Below are 26,157 nucleotides of genomic sequence, written 5' to 3'. Positions count from 1 at the left end.
CAAGAAACCACTGTGAGGATGGCACAGGACGGGGCAGCGTTTCATTATCTTGTGCGTAGAGTTGCTGAGAGTTGAAACCCACTGGGCAACACCTAACAACAATCACTGTAGGACTCATGCTTTTCACAATATGGTGCTGTAGATCCTAAGAGAAACTCCTCTTAGTATAGAGAAGTGGTTCTCAACCTGTGGGTCGCTAGCCCTTTGGGGGGGTCAAATGACCCTTTCACAGTGGAGGCCTGATTCATAACTGTAGCAAAATTAAAGTTACGAAGTAGCAATGAAAATAATTTTATGATTGGGGGTTCATCACTACCTGAGAAAATGAATGAAAGGGCAGTAGAGGGGCAGCAAAAGAGAGGGAGCCCCCCAAAAGTTGGATTAGCCCATGGCTGCAACAATGACAACAAGCAAAATAACCACTGTGAGGGTGGCACGAGACGGGGTCACGTTTCATTATCTTGTGTATAGAGTTGCTATGAGCCAGCACACACTCAAAGGCACCAAACAAAAACAACAGGACTGTGCTTCTATGAATATGCTGAAGTAGACCTTAAGAGAAACTCCCCTTAGTTTAGACCAGTGGTTCTCAAACTGTGTCACAGTGCCTTTAGAAGACTAATGAACCTTTCACATGGGTGGCCTGATCCATAACAGAAGCGAAATTACAGTTATGATGTAGCAATGAAAATATTTTATGGTTGGGGTGTCACCACTACATGATGACTGGTATGAAATAGTAGTGGCATTCAGAAAGTTGAGAACCACTATTCTTGAGGAATACACAAATCTTGGTACGGAAGGGCAGGAAAAGAGAGGTAGTCCCTAACAAGATGGATTACCACAGTGGCCGCAACAATGAGCGCAAACAGAAGAACCACTGTGAGGATCCACAGGGCAGGACAACGTTTCATTCCATTGTGCATAGAGTTGGTATGAGCCAAAACCCACTCGAAGGCAGCCAAAAACAAGAACAGGATTTGTGCTTCTAACAATATGCTGAAACATACCTTAAAAAGAAACTCCTCTTAGTGTAGAATAGCAGTTCTCAAACTGTGGGTCGTGATGCCTTTTGGGGGGTGGGGGAGAGAATGACTATATCACATGGTGGCCTGATTCATAACAGTAGCATAATTTTAGTTATAAAGTAACAAGGAAAGTAATTTTATGATTGGGGGGGGGCTCACCAATACATGAGGAATGGTGTGAGAGAGTCGTGCATTAGGAAGTTTGAGAACCACTGCCCTAGAGGAAGACACAAATCTGGGTAGAGTAGAAGGTCAGCAAATGAGAGGCAGTCCCCCAAAAGATGGATTAGCACAGAGACTGCAACAATGAGCGAAAGCAAAAGAAAAGTGTGAGGGTATTAGAGGATGGAACAGTGTTTCATGATACTGTGCATAGAGTTGTTATGAGCCAACTATGAGCCAAACCCACTCGACAGCCCCTAACAACAATAAGAACAGGACTCGTGCGTGTAATAATATACTGAGCTAGACCACAGGAGAAACTGCTCTTAATTTAGAACAGCGGTTCTCAACCTGTGATTTGTGACCACTTTGGTTGGTTAACAACCCTTTCACAGGGTGACTAGATTCATAAGACTTGCAAAATTACAGTTATGGAAAAACAGTAGAAAAAAACCTTAATGCTTTGGGGACCACCACTACACATTGGGAAGTGTATGGAAAGGTCATAGAAATAGGAAAGGTGAGAAACACTGTCCTAGAGGAAGACGCAAATACAGTAGAAGGGCAGCAGAAGAGAGGAAGTCCCTACAAGACGGATTTGCACGGTGGCTGCAACAATGAGCGCAAGCAAAGAACCACTGTGAGGATGATGCAAGTCTGGGCAGGCCTGTATTATATTGTGCACAGGGTTGCTATGAGCCGAAACCCTCTCCACGGCCCGAACATCAATAACAGGAGGAATCATACATCTAACAGTATGCTCAACTAAACCTTGAGAGAAACTGCTCTTAGTTTAGAGCAGCCGTTCTCAACTTGTGAGTGGTAAATCCTTTGGGGGTGTTCAAATGACCCTCCCATAGGCGTGGGCCGATACGTAACAGTAGCAAAATTACAGTTATGAAGTAGCAACAGTATAATTTTTTTGGGTGGGGGGTCATTACTACACGAGGCACTGTATGAAAGGGTCGTGGCATTAGGATTGCTGAAAACCACAGTCCTACAGGAAGACACAAGTCTTGATACAGTTGAAGGGCCACAATATAGAGTCAGCCCCCAAATAGATGGAATAGCATAGTGGCTGCAGCAATGAGCTCAAGCTAAGGGAACACTGTGAGGATGGCATAAGATGGGGCAGCGTTACATTATATGGAGCATAGAGTTGCTATGAGTCAGAACCCACTCGACTGCACCTGACAACAAAACAACAGGACTTGTGTTTCTTATAATGTGCTGAAGTAGACCTTAAGAGAAACTTCTATTAGTTTAGTGCAGCGGTTCTCAACTTTTGGGTCACGAGCCCTGTTGGGGGATGAATGAACCTTTCATAGTGGTCGCCCAGTCATAACAGTAGAAAAATTAGAGTTACAAAGTTGCAATGAAAATAATTTTATGATTTGGCAGTCAGCACTATATGAGGAACGGTATGAAAATGTTGTGGCATTAGGAAGGTTGAGAACCACTGCCCTAAAGGAAGACATAAATCTTGGTAGAGCAGAAGGGCAACAAAAAATAGCCAGCCCCCCCCCAATATGGCTCCAACAATGAGCACTAGCAAACAACCACTGTCAGGATGGCACAGGTCTGGGAAGCATTTCATGATATTGTGCAGAGATGCGATGAGCCAAAACCCCCTCCGCGGAACTTAACAACAATAACAACAGGGCTTGTGTGTTTAACAATATGCTGAAGTAAATCTTAAGAGCAACTCTTTTTAGTTTACAGCAGGGTTCTCAACATTGGGTCGTGAACACTTTCAGGTGGGGGGTGTTTCGAAACACCCCTTCACAGTGATGGCCTGATTCATAACATTAGCAAAAGTACAGTTATGAAATATCAATGAATATAATTTTATAATTTTATGTTTGGGGTCCACCACTACATTGGGAACTGTACGAAAGGGCCGCAGAATTAGGATGTATGAGAAACATTGTCCTAGAGGAAGACACAAATGTTGGTACAGCAGAAGGGCTGCAAAAGTCAGGCAGCCCCTACAAGATGGAATAGATGCAGCAGTGAGCGCAAGCAAAGGACCACAGTGAGATGGCACGAGATGGGGCCGAGTTTCATTATATTGTGCATACAGTTGCTATGAGCCAACACACACTCAAAGGCACCAAACAATAATAAAAAGAACTTGGGCTTCTAAGAATATTCTGAAGTAGACCTTACGAGAAACTCCTATTCGTTTAGACCATTGGTTCTCCAACTGTGTGTCGAGACGCCTTTGAGGAGACTAACGTACCTTTCACATGGGTGGCCTGATCCATAACAGAAGCAAAATTACAATGATGATGTAGCAATGCAAATATTTTATGGTTGGATGTCACCACTACATGAGGAATGGTGTGAAGTGGTTGTGGCATTTGGAAAGTTGAGAACCACTGCTCTAGAGGAAGACACATATCTTGGTACAGAAGGGCAGGAAAAGAGAGGCAGTGCCCAACAAGATGGACTAGCACAGTGGCTGCAAAAATGAGTGTGAGCAAAGGAACCACTGTATGGAAGGCACAGGACGGGAAAGCATTTCATTACATGGTGCATAGAGTTGGCATGAGCCTAAACCCATTCGAAGGCACCAAACAACAGGATTTGTGCCTCTAACAATATGCTGAAGAAGACTTTAAAAGAAACTCTTAGTGTAGAGTAACAGTTCTCTAACTGTGGGTCACGACGTCTTAGGAGGGAACAATGAGCATTTCACATGGGTGACCTGATTCATAACAATAGCAAATTTATAGTTATGGTGTAACAAGGAAAATAATTTTATGATTGGGGGGGGGGGGTCACTAGTACATGAGAAATGGTGTGAAAGAGTCATGACATTAGGAAGTTTGAGAACCACTGCCCTAGAGGGAGACATAGATCTAGGTACAGTAGAAGGGCAGCAAAAAGAGGCAGCCCACAGCACGGTGGAATACAACAGTGGCTGCAACAATCCGCACAAGCAAAAGAACCACTGGGAGGATGGCACAGGAGAGGACACCTTTCCATCATATTGTGCTTAGAGTTGCTAGGCGTCGAAAGCTACACAACAGAATCTAACAATAACTATAGGATTTGTGCTTCTGACAATAGGGTGAAGTAGATATTAAGAGAAACTCCTCTTAGTTTAGACCAGCGGTTTTTATCCTGTGGTTTGCGACCACTTTTGGCGATCGAATGACCCTTTCACAGGTGTGAAATGATTCATAACTGTAGGAAAATTACAGTTACGAAGTAACAATAATGTTATGATGGGGGTCACCACTACATGAGGAACTGTGTGAAAGGGTCATGGCATTAGGAAATTTGACAACCACTGCCCTAGAGGAAGACACAAGTCTTGGTACAGTTGAAAGGCCACAAAATAGAGGCAGCTACCCAAAAGTTGGATTAGCACAGTGGCTGCAACAATGAGCACAAGCAAAAGAACCACTGTGAGGATGGCATAGGATGGGAAAGCATTTCATTATATTGTGCATAGAGTTACTATGAGCCAAAACCCACTCGATGGTACCTAACACCAATAACAACAGAACTTGTGCATCTACCAGTATGCTGAATTCTATCTTAAGAGAATCTCCTCTTAGTTTAGAGCAGGGGATCTTCACCTGTGTGTCGCGACCCCTTTGTGGGTATGGAATGAAAATTTCACAGGGGTGTCGTGACTCATAACAGTAACAAAATTACAGTTATGAAGCTGCAATGAAATCATTTTTATGGTTGGGGGGGTCACCACTAAATGAGAATCGATATGAAAATATCATGGCATAAGGAAAGTTGAGAACCACTGCTCTAGAGGAAGTCCCAAAACTTGGTATGAAAGGGCAGGAAAAGGGAGGCGGTCCCCAACAAGATGCATTAGCACAGTGGCTGCAACAATGAGCGCAAGCATAGAACCACTGTGAGGATGTCACAAGACAGGGCGGCGTTTCATTATATTGTGCGTAGAGTTGCTATGAGACATACCCACTCGACGGCACCCAACAACAACAACAAATGGACTTGAGCTTCTAACAGTATGGTGAAATAGACCTTATGAGAAACTCCTCTAAATTTAGAGCAGCGGTTCTCACCATGTGGGTCGTGACCCCTTTGGGGCTTAGACGAACCCTTTACAGGGTGGCACTATCCATAACTTGTAACAAAATGAGAGTTACGAAGTAGCAAAGAATATAATTTTATGATTGGGGGTCTACCACTACAAAGGAAACTGTATGATATTTATATTTGCATGTACATGTCTTTGTCTAGACCTCTATAAATGCACTTTGACTCCTAGCTCTTTCCTCCATCTCCCTTGACTTTCCTCCTCTCCCACTACTATGCTCCGTCCCCACCTGGGTTACAGCTATACCTCTTCTTTACGTAACCTTACCCTTGATCATTCCCTACCAGGCCTGCCACTTCCCCTCACTACCATTTTGAGTCCCATGTTGTTCCCTTGTCCCTGTGTTTGTTAACACCACTTCCTTACCCCCACACACCTCCCCCTATCCCAAGTGCCCCCGGAACTGTCGGTCCTGTTGTTTTTCTTCCAGATAGTTCATCCAGCCTGTCTTATTTAGAGAGACCTGTGGAGCCACTACCATGCACAAAAACAAGACAGAGGAAAACAAAGCAACAGTATACAACCAGACAACAAAACAACAAAAACAAACCACTGACAAAGAACAAAACAAAACACATCAAGAAAGAAGAGCTTGTAGTTAGTTCAAGGATCATTTGTTGGACCTTAGGAGTGTTTTCCAATCCAGACTGTTGAGGCACCACAACCTGGCCCCAAAGTCCACTTTCAGCATTTCCTGGGGACCTTGCCACTCCATTCCCTTGATGTCACACTCCACCACACTTTGCCTCGGTGTGGTGGAATCAGGTTAGGTGCAATTCGCACACTGTGTCTCCAGTGCTGTCCCCTGTATCACCCTTGGTCACTGAGGGGCATCATGTCTCATAGTGGGGCCAGCCATGTTGTTCTTTTTGTGGACTGGCTGCTCTGAGACTGGAACTCTTTAGGGGAGTAGAAAGCCTCATCTTTCTCCCTTGGAGTGGCTGGGGATTTCAAATTTGCCATTTCAGACATTGCGTTCAGCAGCCCAACACATAAACCCTATACCCCACCATAGCTACAGAAAACAATAAAGAAACAAAATCCAACAACACTCATTGCCATTGGGTGCATAACTATCCAATCGAGAGAAAATACTCCGGCTTCCTGGGTTTCCAAGGCTATAACTCTTTGTAAAAATAAAAGTGTGTAATGTTTTCAGTGAAAGTTTACATAACCGATTAGATTTTCATTTAACAAATTCTCTACTTGTTTAGTGACATTAGTTACTTTTTTCAATAAAAAGGAAAGCAGAAAATTAAAAAAAGAACAAATGAAAAACGTGTTAAGAGTAAAGACAAATGATAAGATGTTAATTTTTAACCTAATCATATCTGCAACAATACACTTTCTGATGTACTGACGGTGAGCAGGGTTTAATCCCATCCTTGGTGAATGGTCCCAGGGGATTTAATGGAGGCTTATTCTCTGTGGAATCTCTGCCAATGCATTTTGAGTTTTTATACTCATCTAAGGCTATAACTCTTTATGGGAGAGGAAAGCCTCATCTTTCTCCAAAGGAGCGACTGGTGAATTCCAACTGCTGACCTTGCAGTTAATAGCCCAACACATAACCCATTATGCCACCAGATGAGAGATTTGTCTCTGGGTGCCTTCCAATGCAAGCACTACAATTATGCAAGGAGGATATTTTTTTCTGTACTGGAGCCAGGTCAAGTCAGAACCAGTGTGTCCATGGTTTGCAGCGAAGTCAGAGGAAGAAGAGGGTAGACTGTCTATAACTTCTCATAGCCCAGGGAAATGCTAGGCCTGGAAGGGGGCATGCTGGCTCAACCATATTCAGAAAATCTGCACACTAACCTCCCCGGCTCAAATAATGACCAGCACCATGTCTCTGAATTCACCTAAAAGCAAAATAGTGAAAGCACCATTTCCATTTCATAATAATTTTACTAAAAGTAAAGTTCAATTCAGTGATGTGAAGAAGCTGGGAAAATTATCTTTTCATTTCTTTCTTTTTCTTTCCCTCCCTTTCCCCTTCTTCTCCACAAACCTGAGAGGCAGAAGGAATAAAGGCAGCATGGCACCAGCTGGAGGACACCGTGGGGTCAGGGTCACCATTTAACTTATGCTTCTCCAGTTTGGAGGGGCAACTGGATGTCCTCATTTGTGAATTTGCTTATTAATCTTTTTGAGTTAACAAGGTCATGGTAAAAAAGGATTGTTGGTGTTTTTGTTAGGAACCTTCTAGTCCAGTCCAACTCATAGTGACTCAATGCATCAGTGCAGAGCTCTCTAGACCAATGGTTGTCAACCTGTGGGACCCTTGCACAGGGTGACTGTAACAAAATTACAGTTATGAAGCAGCAATGAGAATATTTTTATGGTTGTGGAGGTCACCACAACATGAGGAACTGTATGAAAGGGTTGTGGCATTAGGAAATTTGAGAACCACTGCTCTAGGCTTCTCTATGCTGTAATCTTTACAAGAATGAGTTGCCTGGTTTTTCTTTCAAGAACAGTGCCACTGGTGGGTTCAAACCTTCAACCTTTTGGATAGCAGCTGAGCACTTAACCATTGTGCCTCCAGGGCTCTTTGATAAACTCTATTAGAGGGTCTTAACCATTGCAACCCCATGGATCCTTTTGGCATTTAGGAAAGGCTATGGAACACCTGCCCACTCCCCAGAATAATATTTCCAAATACCTCCAATGAAATACAGAATCACAAAGGCACAAATTGTATTGAAATGCAGTGATAAAAATAAAAGACATTGGATTTGTGGCAAATATACATGTTAATAAATACATTAAATATGATCTGATGGTGGGTCTAATAAACCAAACCCACACCATTGAGTTGATCCTGACTCACTGTGACCCTATATAAAATTCCTCAGGCTAAATCTTTACAGGAGCAGATCATCTCACCTTCCTCTCAGAGAACAACTGGTGCCTTTGAACTGCCAACCTTGAGGTTACCTGCCCAATGGCTCACCCACAGCTTCACCGTGAGTTCTAGATAGTGATGAGCATGAACTGTACTCAATGATGGCTGCAACGACTAGCATGGGGTGTGAAAGCATGTAGAATTTCTCTCGGTGGTAATCGCATGGCTATTCAGAACACAGCTGTGGACATGCTAAACTGCCCTGCGAGCTTAGGGAAACTAACTCAACCAGGATTTACCTCATCCAATTTGACATTGCTCCCCAGCCTGCTGGGGCTCAGTGGCTCAGTGTTAGGGTCCCTTGTCTAGATACCAGGGATGGCATGGAGAAAGTCATTCCTCTGCAGCCTTCTAGTGTGTGGGGGAAGATATTAGTGTTAAGCATTGGCAGGAAATTGCTGGATTTTCCTGGCAGCCACATTCTTAATAACCATTTACTGGATACATATTATATTCTGAGGGTAAATTGGTGGTTCAGTTGTAGAATTCTCCTTTTCCATGTGGGACATCTGGGTTTGAGTCCAAGACAATGAAACTCATGTGCATCCAACACTCATTTGTCAGGGGGATGCTTGGTTATTGCTGAGGTACTGAACTGATTCTGTGTTGCTATGATACTGAAATGGGGAAGCTTGGTTGGGTGCGGCTATGAGACTGAACCTGTTTCTGTGATGTGTCCAGACTAAGATGAGCGATGAAGAAGAGCCTGGCATTCTACTTCTGAAAACCAGTTAACGAAAACCCCTGTGAATCACAATCTGATGCACAACCAAAGAGATGGTGCAGGACCAGGGAGAATATTGCCCATGGAGTCACTGGGAGCTGGTTGTCACAGTGAGTTGGACTGGAGGCTGACTCAACAGCAGCTAACAACCATTGTGTTCCAGGCACTCGATTTGCTTTAAAAATCTAGCTCAGCCTTCTGGTACAGGGAAGTGATTAATCATGCCTACTTTATAGCACACCGTGAACCCTGATCAATGTCAGGCCCTGCTTGTGTTTTGTCCCTCCTTTTCCACATTCACATCACTTCCATTCCCCTCTTCAGACTAATACCCCCTGCTGGGTGCTTGGTGTGTGTGTGTCCTTATAGGCATACAGCCATGTGCACTAGACCATGCTGCTTGGTGAACGGGCTTTCAGCTTCCATGAATGGTACTGCAATATAAATCTCATTCAGTTTCTGACCTTTTCAACTCCTTGCAATGTCATTAAGAGTTATTGCCATGCTGCATATCAATTGCATGTGCTGCTGCGTACCACTTGGTCATGAGCAATCATCATCTTTCTTTTGTTTCCTTCTTCAGTTGTCTGTTGATTGGCATCCAATTCGGCTCCAACTCTTCTCTACTGCAGGTATCAGTGTGGTGACCATTCTTGTAAAAATGCCTCAAGGGCCCTGTGAATTGGATAAAAAGCTTGGCCTATATACCCAGGAATTATGCGTTGGGCTGCTAACCCCAAGGTGAGCAGTTCCAACCCACCAGCTATTCCATGGAGCAAAGAGAGGCTGTCTGCTGTCGTAAGAATTTAGTGTTGTAATCCTAAAGCAGCAATTCTACTGTGGCTTGTAGGGTTGCTAATGAGGAAGAATCAACTGGGGTTTTGTTTGTTTTTCTACATCCAGGAGAGAGCTTTGATGGGGGAGATATTAAGTGCTTGGCTGCTAACCCAAAGGTCAGTAGTTTGAAGCCGTCTTCCACACACTGTGGGATAAAGGCACGGCTGTCTTCTTCCCAATAGAAGCCTTGAAAACATCATGGGACCATTCAGATTTGTTTGATATGGTCACGAGGAATGAAAGTCAACTCAGTGACTGAGCTTCTTTGGTTGTACACCCAGGAGGGGCTCACTAGGTCCTAGGGTCCATTCAATGGACTTTCACTAAGCTCTGCCAGAATGCTGTGCAGCAAACCTGCATCATTAGCAGTGTTTCTCTGCTTTCCCCGGATCTCAAATGACACTTGGTATGTTTGTCTTTCTAACTGTTGCCCGTTTGATGGTTTTAAAAGGCCAAGCACAATAAACTCATCTATCCCAGGCACTTTATGGTTCTGTAGCAGACTCTTAGGGTTGCCATGCCACATTCCTTTGACCCATCTCTGACACCATTCTCACTGCATTCCAGTCAATACCGACTCATAGTGATCCTGTGGTTGGGCGCCCAGCCCTAAGGCCTAGGGAGATCCAGGCCTGGGGCACTCCAGCCCATAGGCTTAGGGAGCGCCAGGCCTGGGGCGCCCCAGCCCTTAGGCTTAGGGAGCCCCAGCCTGGGACGCCCAAGCCCTTAGGCTTAGGGAGCCCCAGGCCTGGGGGCACCCACCCGTTCGGTTTAGGGAGCCCCAGGCCTTGGGCGCCCCAGCCCTTAGGATTTGGGAGCCCAAAGCCTGGGGCGCCCCAGCCCTTAGGCTTTGGGAGCCCCAGGCCTGGGGAGCCCAGCTCTTCGGCGTAGGGAGCCCCAGGCCTGGGACGTCCCAGCCCTTAGGATTAGGGAGCCCCAGGCCTGGGGGCACCCAGCCATTCGGCTTAGGGAGCCCCAGGCCTGGGGCGCCCAAGCCGTTAGGCTTAGGGCGAGCCAGGCCTAGGGCGCCCCAGCCCTTAGGCGTTGGGAGTCCCAGGCCTGGTACGCCCCAGCCCTTAGCCTTAGGGATCCCCTGGCCTGGGGCGCCCCAGGCTTTAGGTTTTGGGAGCCCCAGGCCTGTGGCGCCCCAGCCTTTAGGCTTTGGGAGCCCCAGGCCTGGGGCTTCCCCGCCCTTAGGCTTTGGGAGACCCAGGCCTGGGGCGCACCCGCCCTTAGGCATTGGGAGCCCCAGGCCTGGGGTGCCCCAGCCCTTAGGCTTTCGGAGGCCCAGGCCTGGGGCGCCCCCGCCCTTAGGCTTTGGGAGCCCCAGGCCAGGGATGCCCCAGCCCTTAGGCTTTGGGAGTCCCAGGCCTGGGGCGCCCCCGCCATTAGGCTTTGGGAGCCCCAGGCCTGGGGTGCCCCAGCCCTTAGGCTTTGGGAGCCACAGGCCTGGTATGCCCCAGCCCTTAGGCTTAGGGAGCCCCTGGCATAGGGCGCCCCAGGCCTTTGGCTTTGGGAGCCCCAGGCATGGGGCTCCCTAACCCTTAGGTTTTGGAGCCCCAGGCCTGGTACGGCCCAGCCCTTAGGCTTAGGGAGCCCCTGGTCTGGGGCGCCCCAGCCTTTAGACTTTGGGAGCCCCAGGCCAGGGGCGCCCCAGACCTTAGGTTTTGGGAGCCCCAGGCTTGGGGCGGCCCAGCCCTTAGGCGTTGTGAGCCCCAGGCCTGGGGCGGCCCCGCCTTTAGGATTTGGGAGCCCCAGGCCTGGTATGCCCCAGCCCTTAGGCTTAGGGAGCCCCAGGCCTGGAGCGCCCAAGGCCTTAGGATTTGGGAGCCCCTGGCCAGGAGCGCCCCAGCCCTTAGGCTTTGGGAGCCCCAGGCCTCGGGCGCCCCCGCCTTAGGTTTTGTGAGCCCCAGGCCTGGGGCCCCCCGCCCTTAAGCTTTGGGGGCCCCAGGCCTTGGGCGCCCCAGCCCTTAGGCTTTGGGAGCCCCAGGCCTGGGGCGTCCCAGCACTTAGGCTTTGGGAGCCCCAGGCCTGGGGCGTCCCAGCCCTTAGGCTTTGGGTGCCCGAGGCGTGGAGCGCCCCAGGCTTTCGGCTTTGGAAGCCCGAGGCCTGGGGCGCCCCAGCCCTTAGGCTTTGGGATTCCCTGGCCTGGGGCGCCCAAGCCCTTAGGCTTTGGGAGCCCCAGGCCTGGTACGCCCCAGCCCTTAGGCTTAGGGAGCCCCTGGCCTGGGGCGTCCCAGGATTTAGGGTTAGGGAGCCCCAGGCCTGGAGCGCCCCAGCCCTTAGGCTTTGGGAGCCCCAGGCCTGGGGTGCCCCAGCCCTTAGGCTTTGGGAGCCCCAGGCCTCCTACGGCCCACCCCTCAGGCTTAGGGAGCCCCTGGCTTGGGGCACCCCAGCCCTTAGGCTTTGGGAGCCCCAGACCTGGGGGGCAACTGCCCTTAGGCTTTGTGAGCCCCAGGCCTGGGGCACCCCAGCCCTTAGGCTTTGGGAGCCCCAGGCCTGGGGCACCCCAGCCGTTAGGCTTTGGGAGTCCCAGGCGTGGGGCGCCCTAGTCCTTAGGTTTTGGGAGCCCCAGGCCTGGAGCGCCGCAGGCCTTAGGCTTTGAGAGCCCCAGGCGTGGGACGCCCCAGCCCTTAGGTTTTGGGAGCCCCAGGCCTGGTAGGGCCCAGCCCTTAGGCTTAGGGAGCCCCAGGCCTGGGGCGCCCCCGCCCTTAGACTTTGGGAGCCCCAGGCCTGGGACGCCCCAGCCCATAGATTTTGGGAGCCCCAGGCCTGGAGCGCCCAAGTCCTTAGGATTTGGGAGCCCCTGGCCAGGAGCGCCCCAGCCCTTAGGCTTTGGGAGGCCCCGGCCAGGGGCGCCCCAGCCCTTATGCTTTGGGAGCCCCAGGCCTCGGGCGCCCCCGCCTTAGGCTTTGTGAGCCCCAGGCCTGGGCCCCCCCGCCCTTAAGATTTGGGGGCCCCAGGCCTTCGGCGCCCCATCCCTTAGGCTTTGGGAGCCCCAGGCCTGGGGCGTCCCAGCCCTTAGGCTTTGGGAGCCCCAGGCCTGGGGCGTCCCAGCCCTTAGGCTTTGGGTGCCCGAGGCGTGGAGCGCCCCAGGCTTTCGGCTTTGGAAGCCCGAGGCCTGGGGCGCCCCAGCCCTTAGGCTTTGGGAGTCCCTGGCCTGGGGCGCCCAAGCCCTTAGGCTTTGGGAGCCCCAGGCCTGGTACGCCCCAGCCCTTAGGCTTAGGGAGCCCCCGGCCTGGGGCGTCCCAGAATTTAGGGTTTGGGAGGCCCAGGCCTGGAGCGCCCCAGGCCTTAGGCTTTGGGAGCCCCAGGCCTGGGGTGCCCCAGGCCTTAGGCTTTGGGAGCCCCAGGCCTGCTACGGCCCACCCCTTAGGCTTAGGGAGCCCCTGGCTTGGGGCACCCCAGCCTTTAGGCTTTGGTAGCCCCAGACCTGGGGGGCAACTGCCCTTAGGCTTTGTGACCCCCAGGCCTGGGGCACCCCAGCCCTTAGGCTTTGGGAGCCCCAGGCCTGGAGCGCCGCAGGCCTTCGGCTTTGTAAGCCCCAGGCGTGGAGCGCCCCAGCCCTTACGTTTTGGGAGCCCCAGGCCTGGTAGTGCCCAGCCCTTGGCCTTAGGGAGCCCCAGGCCTGGGGCGCCCTGGCCCTTAGACTTTGGGAGCCCCAGGCCTGGGGCGCACCAGCCCTTATGCTTTGGAAGCCCCAGGCCTGGGGTGCCCCAGCCCTTAGAATTTGGGAGCCCCAGGCTGGGACGCCCCAGCCCATAGATTTTGGGAGCCCCAGGCCTGGGGCACCCCAGCCCTTAGGTTTGGGAGTCCCATTCCTGGGCGCCCCAGCCCTTAGGCTTTGGAAGCCACAGGCCTGGTACGCCACAGCCCTTTGGCTTAGGGAGCCCCAGGCCTGGGGTGCCCCAGCCCTTAGGCTTAGGGAGCCCCAGGCCTGGGTCGCCCCAGCCGTTAGGCTAAGGGAGCCTCTGGCCTGGGGAGCCGCAACCCTTTTTCTTAGGGAGCCCCAGGCCTGGGGCGCCCCATCCCTTAGGTTTTGGGAGCCCCAGGCTGGGGTGCCCCAGCCCTTAGACTTTGGGTGCCCAAGGCCTGGGGCGCCCCAGCCCTTAGGCTTTGGGAGCTCCAGGCCTGTGGCGCCCCAGCCCTTAGGCTTTGGGAGCCCCAGGCCTGGGTTGCCCACACCCTTAGGTTTATGGAGCCCCTGGCCTGGGGCGCCCCAGCCCTTAGGCTTTGGGAGCCCCAGGCCGGGGCGCGCCAGCCCTTAGGCTGTGGGAGCCTCAGGCCTGGTAGGGCCCAGCCCTTAGGCTTAGGGAGCCCCTGGCCTGGGGCGCCCCAGCCCTTAGGCTTTGGGAGACCCAGGCCAGGGGCACCCCAGCCCTTAGGATTTGGGAGCCTCAGGCCTGGGGCGCCACCGCCCTTAGGCTTTGGGAGCCCCAGGGCTGGAGCACACCAGCCCTTATGCTTTGGGATTCCCAGACCTGGGGTGCCCCAGCCCTTAGGATTTGGGAGCCCCAGGCTGGGACGCCCCAGCCCATAGATTTTGGGAGCCCCAGGCCTGGGGCGCCCCAGCTCGTAGGCTCTGGGAGCCAAAGGCCTGGGGCGCCCCAGACCTTAGGCTTAAGGAGCCCCAGACCTGGGGGGACCCAGCTCTTCGGCTTAGGGAGCCCCAGGTTGGGGCATCCCTGCCCTTAGGTTTGGGAGTTCCATTCCTGGGCGCCCCAGCCCTTTGGCTTTGGAAGCCACAGGCCTGGTACGCCCCAGCCCTTTGGCTTAGGGAGCCCCTGACCTGGGGCGCCCCAGCACTTAGGCTTTGGGAGCCCCAGGCCTGGGGCGCCCCTGCCCTTGGCTTAGGGAGCCCCAGGCCTGGGATGCCCCAGCCCTTGGGCTTAGGGAGCCCCAGGCCTGGGTCGCCCCAGCCGTTAGGCTAAGGGAGCCTCTGGCCTGGGGAGCCACAGCCCTTTTTCTTAGGGAGCCCCAGGCCTGGGGCGCCCCAACCCTTAGGTTTTGGGAGCCCCAGGCTGGGGCGCCCCTGCCCTTAGGCTTTGGGTGCCTCAGGCCTGGGGCGCCCCAGCCCTTAGGCTTTGGGAGCTCCAGGCCTGTGGCGCCCCAGCCCTTAGGCTTTGGGAGCCCCAGGCCTGGGGGCACTCAGCACTTCGGCTTAGGGAGCCCCAGGCCTGGGCGTCCCAGCCCTTCGGCTTAGGGAGCCCCAGGCCTGGGGCGCCCACGCCCTTAGGTTTAGGGAGCCCCTGGCCTGGGGCGACCCAAACCTTAGGATTTGGGAGCCCCAGGCCGGGGCGCCCCAGCCCTTAGGCTTAGGGAGCCCCAGGCCTGGGTAGCCCCTGCCGTTAGGCTAAGGGAGCCTCTGGCCTGGGGAGCCGCAGCCCTTTTTCTTAGGGAGCCCCAGGCCTGGGGCGCCCCAACCCTTAGGTTTTGGGAGCCCCAGGCTGGGGTGCCCCAGTCCTTAGGCTTTGGGTGCCCCAGGCCTGGGGCGCCCCAGCCCTTAGGCTTTGGGAGCTCCAGGCCTGTGGCGCCCCAGCCCTTAGGCTTTGGTAGCCCCAGGCCTGGGGCGCCCACACCCTTAGTTTTAGGGAGCCCCTGGCCTGGGGCGCCCCAGACCTTAGGCTTTGGGAGCCCCAGGCCGGGGCGCGCCAGCGCTTATGCTTTGGGAGCCCCAGGCGTGGGGTCGCCCCATCCAATAGGCTTAGGGAGCCCTAGGTCTGGGGACACACAGCCCTTTGGCTTAGGGAGCCCCAGGCCTAGGGCGCCGCAGCCCTTAGGCTTAGTGAGCCCCAGTCCTGGTACGTCCCAGCCCTTAGTCTTAGGGAGCCCCAGGCCTTGGGCGCCCCAGCCCTTAGGCTTTTGGAGCCCCAGGCTGGGACGCCCCAGCCCATAGGATTTGGGAGCCCCACGCCTGGGGCGCCAGCCCTTAGACTTTGGGAGCCCCAGGCTTGGGGCGCCCCAACTCTTAGGCTTTTGGAGCCACAGGTCTGGGGCGCCCCAGCTCGTAGGCTCTGGAAGCCACAGGCCTGGTGCGCCCCAGCTCGTAGGCTCTGGTAGCCACAGGCCTGGGGCGCCCCAGACCTTAGGCTTAGGGAGCCCCAGACCTGGTGGGACCCAGGTCTTCGGCTTAGGGAGCCCCAGGCCTGGGTCGTTCCTGCCCTTAGGCTTAGGGAGTCCCAGGCCTGGGGCACCCCAGCCCTTAGGCTTTGGGAGTCCCATTCCTGGGCGCCCCATCCATTAGGCTTTGGAAGCCACAGGCCTGGTACGCCCCAGCACTTAGGCTTTGGGAGCCCCAGGCCTGCGGCTCCCCTGCCCTTGGCTTAGGGAGCCCCAGGCCTGGGGTGCCCCAGCCCTTAGGCTTAGGGTGTCCCAGGGCTGGGGCGCCCCCGCCCTTAAGCTTTGGGAGCCCCAGGCCTGCGGCGCCCCAGCCCTTAGGCTTTGGAGCCCCAGGCCTGGGGTCGCCCCATCCAATAGGCTTAGGGAGCCCTAGGCCTGGGGACACCCAGCCCTTCGGCTTAAGGAGCCCCAGGCCTAGGGCGCCGTAGCCCTTAGGCTTAGGGAGCCCCAGGCCTGGTACGTCCCAGCCCTTAGGCTTTTGGAGCACCAGGCTGGGACGCCCCAGCCCATAGGATTTGGGAGCCCCAGGCCTGGGGCGCCAGCCCTTAGGCTTTGGGAGCCCCTGGCCTGGGGCGCCGCAGCCTTTAGACTTTGGGAGCCCCAGGCCAGGGGCGCCCCAGCCCTTAGGTTTTGGGAGCCCCAGGCCTGGGGCACCCCAGACCTTAGGCGTTGTGAGCCCCAGGCCTGGGGCGTCCCCGCCCTTAGGATTTGGGAGCCCCAGGCCTGGTATGCCCCAGCCCTTAGGCTTAGGTTGCCCCAGGCCTGGTACGGCCCAGCGCTTAGGCTTAGGGAGCCCCTGGCCAGGAGCGCCCCTGCCCTTAGGCTTTGGGAGGCCTCGGCCAGGGGTGCCCCAGCCCTTAGGCTTTGGGAGCCCCAGGCCTCGGGCGCCCCCGCCTTAGGCTTTGTGAGCCCCAGGCCTGGGTCCCCCCGCCCTTAAGCTTTGGGAGCCCCAGGCCTGGGTCGCACCAGTCCTTAGGCTTTGGGAGCCCCAGGCCTTGGGCTCCCCAGGCCTTGGGCTCCCCAGCCCTTAGGCTTTGGGAGCCCCAGGCCTGGGGCGTCCCAGCCCTTAGGCTTTGGGAGCCCGAGGCGTGGAGCGCCCCAGGCCTTAGGCTTTGGAAGCCCGAGGTCTGTGGCCCCACAGCCCTTCGGCTTAGGGAGCCCCAGGCCTAGGGCGCCGCAGCCCTTAGGCTTAGGGAGCCCCAGGCCTGGTACGTCCCAGCCCTTAGGCTTTTGGTGCCCCAGGCTGAGACGCCCCAGCCCATAGGATTTGGGAGCCCCAGGCCTGGGGCGCCAGCCCTTAGGCTTTGGGAGCCCCAGGCTTGGGGCGCCCCAACTCTTAGGCTTTTGGAGCCACAGGCCTGGGGCGCCCCAGCTCATAGGCTCTGGAAGCCATAGGCCTGGGGCGCCCCAGCTCGTAGGCTCTGGTAGCCACAGGCCTGGTACGCCCCAGCCCTTAGGCTTAGGGAGCCCCTGGCCTAGGGCGCCCCAGGCCTTAGGCTTTGGGAGCCCCAGGCATGGGGCTCCCCAACCCTTAGGTTTTTGGAGCCCCAGGCCTGGTACGGCCCAGCCCTTAGGCTTAGGGAGCCCCTGGCCTGGGGCGCCGCAGCCTTTAGACTTTGGGAGCCCCAGGCCAGGGGCGCCCCAGCCCTTAGGTTTTGGGAGCCCCAGGCCTGGGGCGCCCCAGACCTTAGGTTTTGGGAGCCCCAGGCCTGGGGCGCCCCAGACCTTAGGCGTTGTGAGCCCCAGGCCTGGGGCGTCCCTGCCCTTAGGATTTGGGAGCCCCAGGCCTGGTATGCCCCAGCCCTTAGGCTTAGGTTGCCCCAGGCCTGGTACGGCCCAGCGCTTAGGCTTAGGGAGCCCCTGGCCAGGAGCGCCCCTGCCCTTAGGCTTTGGGAGGCCTCGGCCAGGGGTGCCCCAGCCCTTAGGCTTTGGGAGCCCCAGGCCTCGGGCGCCCCCGCCTTAGGCTTTGTGAGCCCCAGGCCTGGGTCCCCCCGCCCTTAAGCTTTGGGAGCCCCAGGCCTGGGTCGCACCAGTCCTTAGGTTTTGGGAGCCCCAGGCCTGGGGCTCCCCAGCCCTTAGGCTTTGGGAGCCCCAGGCTGGGGCGTCCCAGCCCTTAGGCTTTGGGAGCCCGAGGCTTGGAGCGCCCCAGGCCTTAGGCTTTGGAAGCCCGAGGTCTGTGGCCCCACAGCCCTTAGGCTTTGGGAGTCCCTGGCCTGGGGCGCCCCAGCCCTTAGGCTTTGGGAGCCCTAGGCCTGGGGACACCCAGCCCTTCGGCTTAGGGAGCCCCAGGCCTAGGGCGCCGCAGCCCTTATGCTTAGGGAGCCCCAGGCCTGTTACGTCCCAGCCCTTAGGCTTTTGGAGCCCCAGGCTGAGACGCCCCAGCCCATAGGATTTGGGAGCCCCAGGCCTGGGGCGCCAGCCCTTAGGCTTTGGGAGCCCCAGGCTTGGGGCGCCCCAACTCTTAGGCTTTTGGAGCCACAGGCCTGGGGCGCCCCAGCTCGTAGGCTCTGGAAGCCATAGGCCTGGGGCGCCCCAGCTCGTAGGCTCTGGTAGCCACAGGCCTGGTACGCCCCAGCCCTTAGGCTTAGGGAGCCCCTGGCCTAGGGCGCCCCAGGCCTTAGGCTTTGGGAGCCCCAGGCATGGGGCACCCCAACCCTTAGGTTTTTGGAGCCCCAGGCCTGGTACGGCCCAGCCCTTAGGCTTAGGGAGCCCCTGGCCTGGGGCGCCGCAGCCTTTAGACTTTGGGAGCCCCAGGCCAGGGGCGCCCCACCCCTTAGGTTTTGGGAGCCCCAGGCCTGGTATGCCCCAGCCCTTAGGCTTATGTTGCCCCAGGCCTGGTTAGGCCCAGCGCTTAGGCTTAGGGAGCCCCTGGCCAGGAGCGCCCCTGCCCTTAGGCTTTGGGAGGCCCCGGCCAGGGGCGCCCCAGCCCTTAGGCTTTGGGAGCCCCAGGCCTCGGGCGCCCCAGCCCTTAGGCTTTGGGATTCCCTGGCCTGGGGCGCCCAAGCCCTTAGGCTTTGGGAGCCCCAGGCCTGGTACGCCCCAGCCCTTAGGCTTAGGGAGCCCCTGGCCTGGGGCGTCCCAGGATTTAGGGTTAGGGAGCCCCAGGCCTGGAGCGCCCCAGGCCTTAGGCTTTGGGAGCCCCAGGCCTGGGGTACCCCAGCCCTTAGGCTTTGGGAGCCCCAGGCCTCCTACGGCCCACCCCTCAGGCTTAGGGAGCCCCTGGCTTGGGGCACCCCAGCCCTTAGGCTTTGGGAGCCCCAGACCTGGGGGGCAACTGCCCTTAGGCTTTGTGAGCCCCAGGCCTGGGGCACCCCAGCCCTTAGGCTTTGGGAGCCCCAGGCCTGGGGCACCCCAGCCGTTAGGCTTTGGGAGTCCCAGGCCTGGGGCGCCCTAGTCCTTAGGTTTTGGGAGCCCCAGGCCTGGAGCGCCGCAGGCCTTAGGCTTTGAGAGCCCCAGGCGTGGGACGCCCCAGCCCTTAGGTTTTGGGAGCCCCAGGCCTGGTAGGGCCCAGCCCTTAGGCTTAGGGAGCCCCAGGCCTGGGGCGCCCCCGCCTTTAGACTTTGGGAGCCCCAGGCCTGGGACGCCCCAGCCCATAGATTTTGGGAGCCCCAGGCCTGGAGCGCCCAAGTCCTTAGGATTTGGGAGCCCCTGGCCAGGAGCGCCCCAGCCCTTAGGCTTTGGGAGGCCCCGGCCAGGGGCGCCCCAGCCCTTATGCTTTGGGAGCCCCAGGCCTCGGGCGCCCCCGCCTTAGGCTTTGTGAGCCCCAGGCCTGGGCCCCCCCGCCCTTAAGATTTGGGGGCCCCAGGCCTTCGGCGCCCCATCCCTTAGGCTTTGGGAGCCCCAGGCCTGGGGCGTCCCAGCCCTTAGGCTTTGGGAGCCCCAGGCCTGGGGCGTCCCAGCCCTTAGGCTTTGGGTGCCCGAGGCGTGGAGCGCCCCAGGCTTTCGGCTTTGGAAGCCCGAGGCCTGGGGCGCCCCAGCCCTTAGGCTTTGGGAGTCCCTGGCCTGGGGCGCCCAAGCCCTTAGGCTTTGGGAGCCCCAGGCCTGGTACGCCCCAGCCCTTAGGCTTAGGGAGCCCCCGGCCTGGGGCGTCCCAGAATTTAGGGTTTGGGAGCCCCAGGCCTGGAGCGCCCCAGGCCTTAGGCTTTGGGAGCCCCAGGCCTGGGGTGCCCCAGGCCTTAGGCTTTGGGAGCCCCAGGCCTGCTACGGCCCACCCCTTAGGCTTAGGGAGCCCCTGGCTTGGGGCACCCCAGCCTTTAGGCTTTGGTAGCCCCAGACCTGGGGGGCAACTGCCCTTAGGCTTTGTGACCCCCAGGCCTGGGGCACCCCAGCCCTTAGGCTTTGGGAGCCCCAGGCCTGGAGCGCCGCAGGCCTTCGGCTTTGTAAGCCCCAGGCGTGGAGCGCCCCAGCCCTTACGTTTTGGGAGCCCCAGGCCTGGTAGTGCCCAGCCCTTGGCCTTAGGGAGCCCCAGGCCTGGGGCGCCCTGGCCCTTAGACTTTGGGAGCCCCAGGCCTGGGGCGCACCAGCCCTTATGCTTTGGAAGCCCCAGGCCTGGGGTGCCCCAGCCCTTAGAATTTGGGAGCCCCAGGCTGGGACGCCCCAGCCCATAGATTTTGGGAGCCCCAGGCCTGGGGCACCCCAGCCCTTAGGTTTGGGAGTCCCATTCCTGGGCGCCCCAGCCCTTAGGCTTTGGAAGCCACAGGCCTGGTACGCCACAGCCCTTTGGCTTAGGGAGCCCCAGGCCTGGGGTGCCCCAGCCCTTAGGCTTAGGGAGCCCCAGGCCTGGGTCGCCCCAGCCGTTAGGCTAAGGGAGCCTCTGGCCTGGGGAGCCGCAACCCTTTTCCTTAGGGAGCCCCAGGCCTGGGGCGCCCCATCCCTTAGGTTTTGGGAGCCCCAGGCTGGGGTGCCCCAGCCCTTAGACTTTGGGTGCCCAAGGCCTGGGGCGCCCCAGCCCTTAGGCTTTGGGAGCTCCAGGCCTGTGGCGCCCCAGCCCTTAGGCTTTGGGAGCCCCAGGCCTGGGTTGCCCACACCCTTAGGTTTATGGAGCCCCTGGCCTGGGGCGCCCCAGCCCTTAGGCTTTGGGAGCCCCAGGCCGGGGCGCGCCAGCCCTTAGGCTGTGGGAGCCTCAGGCCTGGTAGGGCCCAGCCCTTAGGCTTAGGGAGCCCCTGGCCTGGGGCGCCCCAGCCCTTAGGCTTTGGGAGACCCAGGCCAGGGGCACCCCAGCCCTTAGGATTTGGGAGCCTCAGGCCTGGGGCGCCACCGCCCTTAGGCTTTGGGAGCCCCAGGGCTGGAGCACACCAGCCCTTATGCTTTGGGATTCCCAGACCTGGGGTGCCCCAGCCCTTAGGATTTGGGAGCCCCAGGCTGGGACGCCCCAGCCCATAGATTTTGGGAGCCCCAGGCCTGGGGCGCCCCAGCTCGTAGGCTCTGGGAGCCAAAGGCCTGGGGCGCCCCAGACCTTAGGCTTAAGGAGCCCCAGACCTGGGGGGACCCAGCTCTTCGGCTTAGGGAGCCCCAGGTTGGGGCATCCCTGCCCTTAGGTTTGGGAGTTCCATTCCTGGGCGCCCCAGCCCTTTGGCTTTGGAAGCCACAGGCCTGGTACGCCCCAGCCCTTTGGCTTAGAGAGCCCCTGACCTGGGGCGCCCCAGCACTTAGGCTTTGGGAGCCCCAGGCCTGGGGCGCCCCTGCCCTTGGCTTAGGGAGCCCCAGGCCTGGGATGCCCCAGCCCTTGGGCTTAGGGAGCCCCAGGCCTGGGTCGCCCCAGCCGTTAGGCTAAGGGAGCCTCTGGCCTGCGGAGCCACAGCCCTTTTTCTTAGGGAGCCCCAGGCCTGGGGCGCCCCAACCCTTAGGTTTTGGGTGCCCCAGGCTGGGGCGCCCCTGCCCTTAGGCTTTGGGTGCCTCAGGCCTGGGGCGCCCCAGCCCTTAGGCTTTGGGAGCTCCAGGCCTGTGGCGCCCCAGCCCTTAGGCTTTGGGAGCCCCAGGCCTGGGGGCACTCAGCACTTCGGCTTAGGGAGCCCCAGGCCTGGGCGTCCCAGCCCTTCGGCTTAGGGAGCCCCAGGCCTGGGGCGCCCACGCCCTTAGGTATAGGGAGCCCCTGGCCTGGGGCGACCCAAACCTTAGGATTTGGGAGCCCCAGGCCGGGGCGCCCCAGCCCTTAGGCTTAGGGAGCCCCAGGCCTGGGTAGCCCCTGCCGTTAGGCTAAGGGAGCCTCTGGCCTGGGGAGCCGCAGCCCTTTTTCTTAGGGAGCCCCAGGCCTGGGGCGCCCCAACCCTTAGGTTTTGGGAGCCCCAGGCTGGGGTGCCCCAGTCCTTAGGCTTTGGGTGCCCCAGGCCTGGGGCGCCCCAGCCCTTAGGCTTTGGGAGCTCCAGGCCTGTGGCGCCCCAGCCCTTAGGCTTTGGTAGCCCCAGGCCTGGGGCGCCCACACCCTTAGTTTTAGGGAGCCCCTGGCCTGGGGCGCCCCAGACCTTAGGCTTTGGGAGCCCCAGACCGGGGCGCGCCAGCCCTTAGGCTTTGGGAGACCCAGGCCTGGGGCGCCCCAGCGCTTATGCTTTGGGAGCCCCAGGCGTGGGGTCGCCCCATCCAATAGGCTTAGGGAGCCCTAGGTCTGGGGACACACAGCCCTTTGGCTTAGGGAGCCCCAGGCCTAGGGCGCCGCAGCCCTTAGGCTTAGTGAGCCCCAGTCCTGGTACGTCCCAGCCCTTAGTCTTAGGGAGCCCCAGGCCTTGGGCGCCCCAGCCCTTAGGCTTTTGGAGCCCCAGGCTGGGACGCCCCAGCCCATAGGATTTGGGAGCCCCACGCCTGGGGCGCCAGCCCTTAGACTTTGGGAGCCCCAGGCTTGGGGCGCCCCAACTCTTAGGCTTTTGGAGCCACAGGTCTGGGGCGCCCCAGCTCGTAGGCTCTGGAAGCCACAGGCCTGGTGCGCCCCAGCTCGTAGGCTCTGGTAGCCACAGGCCTGGGGCGCCCCAGACCTTAGGCTTAGGGAGCCCCAGACCTGGTGGGACCCAGGTCTTCGGCTTAGGGAGCCCCAGGCCTGGGTCGTTCCTGCCCTTAGGCTTAGGGAGTCCCAGGCCTGGGGCACCCCAGCCCTTAGGCTTTGGGAGTCCCATTCCTGGGCGCCCCATCCATTAGGCTTTGGAAGCCACAGGCCTGGTACGCCCCAGCACTTAGGCTTTGGGAGCCCCAGGCCTGCGGCTCCCCTGCCCTTGGCTTAGGGAGCCCCAGGCCTGGGGTGCCCCAGCCCTTAGGCTTAGGGTGTCCCAGGGCTGGGGCGCCCCCGCCTTAAGCTTTGGGAGCCCCAGGCCTGCGGCGCCCCAGCCCTTAGGCTTTGGAGCCCCAGGCCTGGGGTCGCCCCATCCAATAGGCTTAGGGAGCCCTAGGCCTGGGGACACCCAGCCCTTCGGCTTAAGGAGCCCCAGGCCTAGGGCGCCGTAGCCCTTAGGCTTAGGGAGCCCCAGGCCTGGTACGTCCCAGCCCTTAGGCTTTTGGAGCACCAGGCTGGGACGCCCCAGCCCATAGGATTTGGGAGCCCCAGGCCTGGGGCGCCAGCCCTTAGGCTTTGGGAGCCCCAGGCTTGGGGCGCCCCAACTCTTAGGCTTTTGGAGCCACAGGCCTGGGGCGCCCCAGCTCGTAGGCTCTGGAAGCCATAGGCCTGGGGCGCCCCAGCTCGTAGGCTCTGGTAGCCACAGGCCTGGGGCGCCCCAGACCTTAGGCTTAGGGAGCCCCAGACCTGGTGGGACCCAGGTCTTCGGCTTAGGGAGCCCCAGGCCTGGTACGCCCCAGCCCTTAGGCTTAGGGAGCCCCTCCCCTAGGGCGCCCCAGGCCTTAGGCTTTGGGAGCCCCAGGCATGGGGCTCCCCAACCCTTAGGTTTTTGGAGCCCCAGGCCTGGTACGGCCCAGCCCTTAGGCTTAGGGAGCCCCTGGCCTGGGGCGCCGCAGCCTTTAGACTTTGGGAGCCCCAGGCCAGGGGCGCCCCAGCCCTTAGGTTTTGGGAGCCCCAGGCCTGGGGCACCCCAGACCTTAGGCGTTGTGAGCCCCAGGCCTGGGGCGTCCCCGCCCTTAGGATTTGGGAGCCCCAGGCCTGGTATGCCCCAGCCCTTAGGCTTAGGTTGCCCCAGGCCTGGTACGGCCCAGCGCTTAGGCTTAGGGAGCCCCTGGCCAGGAGCGCCCCTGCCCTTAGGCTTAGGGAGCCCCAGGCCTGGTACGTCCCAGCCCTTAGGCTTTCGGAGCCCCAGGCTGAGACGCCCCAGCCCATAGGATTTGGGAGCCCCAGGCCTGGGGCGCCAGCCCTTATGCTTTGGGAGCCCCAGGCTTGGGGCGCCCCAACTCTTAGGCTTTTGGAGCCACAGGCCTGGGGCGCGCCAGCTCGTAGGCTCTGGAAGCCATAGGCCTGGGGCGCCCCAGCTCGTAGGCTCTGGTAGCCACAGGCCTGGTACGCCCCAGCCCTTAGGTTTTTGGAGCCCCAGGCCTGGTACGGCCCAGCCCTTAGGCTTAGGGAGCCCCTGGCCTGGGGCGCCGCAGCCTTTAGACTTTGGGAGCCCCAGGCCAGGGGCGCCCCAGCCCTTAGGTTTTGGGAGCCCCAGGCCTGGTATGCCCCAGCCCTTAGGCTTAGGTTGCCCCAGGCCTGGTTAGGCCCAGCGCTTAGGCTTAGGGATCCCCTGGCCAGGAGCGCCCCTGCCCTTAGCCTTTGGGAGGCCCCGGCCAGGGGCGCCCCAGCCCTTAGGCTTTGGGAGCCCCAGGCCTCGGGCGCCCCCGCCTTAGGCTTTGTGAGCCCCAGACCTGGGTCCCCCCGCCCTTAAGCTTTGGGAGCCCCAGGCCTGGGTCGCACCAGTCCTTAGGCTTTGGGAGCCCCAGGCCTGGGGCGTCCCAGCTCTTAGGCTTTGGGAGCCCGAGGCGTGGAGTGCCCCAGGCCTTAGGCTTTGGAAGCCCGAGGTCTGGGGCCCCACAGCCCTTAGGCTTTGGGAGTCCCTAGCCTGGGGCGCCCCAGCCCTTAGGTTTTGGGAGCCCCAGGCCTGGTATGCCCCAGCCCTTAGGCTTAGGGAGCCCCTGGCCTGGGGCGTCCCAGGAATTTGGCTTTGGGAGCCCCAGACCTGGGGGGGCAACTGCCCTTAGGCTTTGTGAGCCCCAGGCCTGGGCACCCCAACCCTTAGTTTTGGGAGCTCCAGGCCTGGGGCACCCCAGCCGTTAGGCTTTGGGAGTCCCAGGCCTGGGGCGCCCCAGTCCTTAGGCTTTGGGAGCCCCAGGCCTGGAGCGCCCCAGGCCTTAGGCTTTGTGAGCCCCAGGCCTGGGGCGCCCCAGCCCTTAGGCTTTGTGAGCCCCAGGCCTGGTAGGGTCCAGCCCTTAGGCTTAGGGAGCCCCTGGCCTGGGGTGCCCCAGCCCTTAGGCTTTGGGAGGCCCAGGCCAGGGGCACCCCAGCCCTTAGGATTTGGGAGCCTCAGGCCTGGGGCGCCACCGCCCTTAGGCTTTGGGAGCCCATGTCCTGGGGTGCCCCAGCCCTTAGGATTTGGGAGCCCCAGGCTGGGACGCCCCAGCCCATAGATTTTGGGAGCCACAGCTCGTAGGTTCTGGGAGCCAAAGGCCTGGGGCGCCCCAGACCTTAGGCTTAAGGAGCCCCAGACCTGGGGGGACCCAGCTCTTCGGCTTAGGGAGCCCCAGGCCTGGGGCATCCCTGCCCTTAGGTTTGGGAGTTCCATTCCTGGGCGCCCCAGCCCTTAGGCTTTGGAAGCCACAGTCCTGGTACGCCCCAGCCCTTTGGCTTAGGGAGCCCCTGAATTGGGGCGCCCCAGCACTTAGGTTTTGGGAGCCCCAGGCCTGGGGCGCCCGTGCCCTTGGCTTAGGGAGCCCCAGGCCTGGGGTGCCCCAGCCCTTGGGCTTAGGGAGCCCCAGGCCTGGGTCGCCCCAGCCGTTAGGCTAAGGGAGCCTCTGGCCTGGGGAGCCACAGCCCTTTTTCTTAGGGAGCCCCAGGCCTGGGGCGCCCCAACCCTTAGGTTTTCGGAGCCCCAGGCTGGGGCGCCCCAGCCCTTAGGCTTTGGGAGCTCCAGGCCTGTGGCGCCCCAGCCCTTAGGCTTTGGGAGCCCCAGGACTGGGGGCACTCAGCACTTCGGCTTAGGGAGCCCCAGGCCTGGGCGTCCCAGCCCTTCGGCTTAGGGAGCCCAGGCCTGGGGCGCCCACACCCTTAGGTTTAGGGAGCCCCTGGCCTGGGGCGCCCCAAAACTTAGGCTGGGAGCCCTAGGCCGGGGCGCCCCAGCGCTTATGCTTTGGGAGCCCCAGGCCTGGGGTCGCCCCATCCAATAGG

Source organism: Tenrec ecaudatus, chromosome 16 (assembly GCF_050624435.1).
Source record: "Tenrec ecaudatus isolate mTenEca1 chromosome 16, mTenEca1.hap1, whole genome shotgun sequence".
Taxonomy (NCBI): Eukaryota; Metazoa; Chordata; class Mammalia; order Afrosoricida; family Tenrecidae; genus Tenrec; species Tenrec ecaudatus.
The sequence above is the reverse complement of the archived record's forward strand: the minus strand, read 5'-3'. Positions refer to the sequence as shown.